Source organism: Clarias gariepinus, chromosome 1 (assembly GCF_024256425.1).
Source record: "Clarias gariepinus isolate MV-2021 ecotype Netherlands chromosome 1, CGAR_prim_01v2, whole genome shotgun sequence".
Lineage (NCBI taxonomy): Eukaryota > Metazoa > Chordata > Actinopteri > Siluriformes > Clariidae > Clarias > Clarias gariepinus.
This window is the reverse complement of record NC_071100.1, coordinates 13687642-13692346: the sequence shown is the minus strand read 5'-3', so window position 1 is coordinate 13692346 and position 4705 is coordinate 13687642. Positions and strand designations below refer to the sequence as shown.

The window sequence follows — 4705 nt, the reverse complement described above, 5'->3', positions numbered from 1 at the left end:
AATGCACAGGACTTAACTGCAAATCAAGTAGATTCACATTTAGCTTCATCTTTACACACACACTCAAAAAGCACAGGAATTGTTGTTGATGAGCATGCCAGTGAAGTTGCTATGTTGACAAGCACTCCCATCAAACTTACCACTGACACTGTAATGGCAAGCACATCAACAACAGACACAAGGTTTCTTTTTATTGATGCTAATGATGAGAAATTAATGTCAAATACATCACCGTTGAATTTTGATGGCATTGACGTGCTGCAAGAACAAAACACATCAGTTTCAGTTGATGAGGAAATCCAAATAGGGTACGTTTACCTCCCATATGACAATGATGTCCTGGATGACACTCTTCCAGTGGAGACTGCTGTAGTACAACCTCCATCAATAGGACTTTATCATGAAAATAAGGTTGTTAAACTAAGACTTCGAAGAGGAAACATATTTTATGAACTGAATGCTGCATTTAAGGATGGACAGATAACAGTTGATGACATGCTGCTGGAGATTGAGATGGTCCTTCCAAATGGCAATGCTGAAAAGGGAGAGGACAATGGTGGGGTCTTACGTGATGCCTTGAGTGAGTACTGGGAAACATTTATACTAAAATGCACAACTGGGAATATGCTGAAAGTTCCAATGACCAGGCATAATATGAAAGACGAGTGGGAGAATGTGGCCAAAGTGATGGTGTTAGGCTACAACATGGCAAAGTACTTTCCTGTGGCCTTGGCTAAGCCCTTTCTTTCTCACTGCCTTCACCAGGAAATCAAGGATGATGAACTGCTTGCTGCATTCCTGGAAACAATTCCAAGTGAAGATAAGGAGATTGCAGAGCAGGCAATAAGAGATTTCAAATCCATTTTTGGAAAAGAGGAATGGTTTGAATTCCTTGAGGCACATGACATTAAAAGACATGTCACGGAGGACAATTTGAGGAGAACTCTGCTTGAAGTTGCACACAAAGAAATGGTGCAAGACCCAGCCTATGTAGCAGAGTGTTGGAGCAATATTCTGCAGGGACTCTATCTTCCTCCAGGAGGACTAGATGAAGTGATGTCTAGTCTCACTCCCACAACCAGGAAGGTTGTAGCAATGTTGCAACATGAAGCTCTCAACAAACGAGAGTGTCAGATTCTGGATTTCCTTAAAAAATTTATCAGGACCTGTAGTGATGTACGCCTGAGAAAATTTCTCCGGTTTTGCACAGGTAATGGTTTTGTTTGTATTTTCACACAATTGATATTTGTGTAACTAATAATTAAAGATTAGGCTACCAGAAAATAAATGTTCTGGGGAACATTATAAATATATAATGTACATTAAAAAAATATCTCTAACACCACCAGATTTTCCACCAGATTTTCCTGCATTTATGCCAACCACTTCTTCCTATACAGGATTTTTGGGAAACCTGCTATACACTGATCAGTCTCCAGGCCTTCTTAACTTCTCCAAATGTATTCTGTCTAATCATATACCTGGAGGTAGTGCTCACCTTTTTCCAAAGAGGCAAAAGGATGAATGTTATATTAAGCTTTTTGCCATGATTTTGTGGAAACCCCAGGGCCTTTATTTACTAAGCCTCTCTGAGTAAGAAATCTCTTCTAAGTGGTCAAAAGAGTCATATAATTTTGGTCCTGCTTTCAGTTGTAGAAGCTTTTAACATTATTAAAACAGGAAATCACTTCTATCCCCACGAAAACTTAGAAGGTGTCCTAATATATATATATATATATATATATATATATATATACTGTTATTTTTAAAAAATTGATTCCTTTTTTTTTATTTTTATGTATTTTATATATCTGTATTAAATTATTTGACAGTGTACACAAATGTTTTTTGAGCAACACTTCATCACTTCATTACCAAAGTGTACCCCCATTTCTCACACTCCTTTATGGTATGTGCGGCAAACTGACACATGGTATTAATGCTTTCACAAATTGCCTAGTTGCCTAGTTTGCTGCTCTTAAAGAGTGATGTCACGTGCTTTTAAAGTAGGCTGCGCGTTATAGTGGGTGTTGTAGTTTTTACAGGTTTTTTGTAGTTTTAAATGGTGGAAAAGCGAAATGATGAAATCAACATCAGTTATGTAAAAGCATTGTGCTCATCAGACAGTTTAGTTTGCAAAAAAGAAAGTAAAATGTGAAGAAATAATTAAATAAGTAAAATTCTGCTCTACTCTTACCTCTAAAGATAAAAAGTGAGTAGTCAACTTCTAAAAGCCTCAATTCCACCTCTCAGTTTGCAAGTCCTGCTTATGACAAAGAATGTCAAGAAACAGTCATGTACACTCAAATAATTTAATATGTATATTATGTAATTAAGTATATATAGTATATATAAATATAATTGAATTTATATATTTATAATGATGCCCTGAACTCAATAAATGCAGCTTGTTTTTCTTTGATTTCACATTATATAGTGGGAATGTATGAATCTGCGCATGATCAGCGGTGCTGTAAGAACAGAGTTTATTTTATTATTTCCGACACTGCCGTCTGTGTCACTGTTTCAAAGCTGCATCTTTGCTGTTACTAAAAAACAGTAGCAGAGACAGCATACAGCATGTTCATTAATGGAGCAGTTACATACACAACGTTATTGGTTTAAAAAAAACTTGGTTTAAAATTGGTTTAAAATTGTCCAAACATATCTTTTATGAAATCCATGTGCGCTCACGACTGGAGAAAAGCGTGATTTTCTATGTTAAGAATGTTAATGAATTGTTCTTATTCCTACTCCTAAAAGGTTGACCAAAATTGCATCACATGGGCACTTTCCATTAAGAAAACAGTGTGTTCTTATGTGGCATGGAGGTATTGAGTAGGTAGCAAAGGCTGTCCTCCAAATTAACAATCATTTTTGTACACGTTTACAGGTGCTGATCTACTTGTATCACAGTCCATCCATGTGCGTTTCACTGAGCCAAAGAGCACCTTTACCAGAAGCCCCCAGTCACACACATGTGGTTGTGTGTTAGAAGTGCCAAACAACTACGGATCATACCTTGAGCTTGCTGAAGATTTTACAAGTGTACTTGATGCCAACATGTGGGTAATGGACATTATTTAGAGGTAAGTTTCAGGTGCACAGTACATTTACATTCATTTATTATTTTTCCATTTATTCATCTATTTTTCTTAGACCAATTTGTACCGAAGTGTGTTTATGTTCATATGCATTTGCTTTTCTCTTCCCTAGGTTTTAGGACTCCAAACATAATGTTGACAGGGACATCCCAATTTTTAGATTAATAAATACTATTGGACTAGTTTAAACATTGGTATGTTAGTGGTGTTTCACAGTATTTGATTTCTTATCTAAGTGAAATAAGGTTTACAAATAGTGTTTTTCTTTACTGAATAATTACATTTGGGGAATTTCATTTGCACATCGATATCTAGATATAATGTTTGATACAATGTTTGATTTGATGGAGGGTCTTTTAAATTTAAATTGATATAGGGCAAAATAAATTTGACCGAACTGCATTAATTTGACAGAATAAGATATAATCTGACAACATATGGTTTAGGATGGATTAGGATTATTTTACGTTCTCACAATTTGACTAAGATCTGTTCATTAGCTCTTTTTATGTTCATAAATAAAAAAATATATAGTTTTCTATTGATGGTTTCAGCTTAAACGATAATAAACAGTAATAACACTTTACTTGAGCAAGGACAGTTTATTATATAAAAAGCATTCTAGTATTTGGGTTTTAATTATGGATGTGTTAGTATGAATATTTTATTTTTCTGGAATAGGGTATTTTCACAACATACCTACAGTAAGCATTTCAGAACACGTAGGAATTTTTTGTCTCTTTACTCTTTAGTTAAAGTTGTTGTGATAAATACAATGCACTTTTTTATGTTGTTTGTTATTCTGAAGTGTTTTACTGAGTTTGCTATTTTTGTAGTGAATTCTACATTTCTAAGTAGAAGTTGGTAATTATTTAAGTAACTCCCAACACTTTAGTGTAGTTATTGATGTTCATGTATCTGTGATGTTTAAAAAAACTTTTACAGAAAACATTTATTGGTTATGTTTTATTATAAATGTCTTAAATAAAGTGTTTTGTACCACAAATTACTGTTTGTCTTTTAATAATTTTTGTTAGATTTGAACATTAATAAAATGCTGTTAAACCTTAAAGGTAAATATGATAATTTAAGCACTTTAATATAAAAACAATGACCTGCTTTCACACTTTATTCTAATAATTTGAATGTTGCTTATTAAAGCATAGCACTTATGAAACATTGTAAAAAAAATAAAATAAAAAAAAAGAATTGTTAGAAACCATAAACACATGACTTGAAGTTGTAAAATAATGTCTACTTTTATCTGAATGGCTTCCTCAGTTCTGAGTAGTGTGGAGTCCCAGATGTGGCGTCAGTCTGTCAAAGTCACATGAGTTAAGATAAGTATCTGTGGTTTTGCAGACTATAGGGCCAAAATATTTCTATCTTCGTACCTCTGAAGGATCAATATGACATTTACTTTTAATTTTACATTTACCCAGTAAAGGGAAAAGATAAATTTTCTTTTAATTTTACAGTACATTGGCATGCATGAACACAGCCCCATTTACACAAACTTTATCTTTCAATGTCTAGACGATTTGTTAGTTCTTGTCGTAGGAAAAGGTAGAGGTCCAATGCCATGTAAGTGTCCCCAGGAA

The 4705-nt window shown here is 34.1% G+C and overlaps 1 long non-coding RNA gene across 1 annotated transcript; it reads left to right on the top strand.

Moving 5' to 3' along the window:
* The first annotated feature begins 635 nt into the window (after positions 1-635).
* Positions 636-3964, top strand: LOC128528764 (uncharacterized). The gene is made up of 3 exons (XR_008360978.1): positions 636-1210; positions 2894-3089; positions 3217-3964. It is a non-coding gene; the product is annotated as an uncharacterized LOC128528764 (long non-coding RNA).
* Positions 3965-4705: the final 741 nt, after the last annotated feature.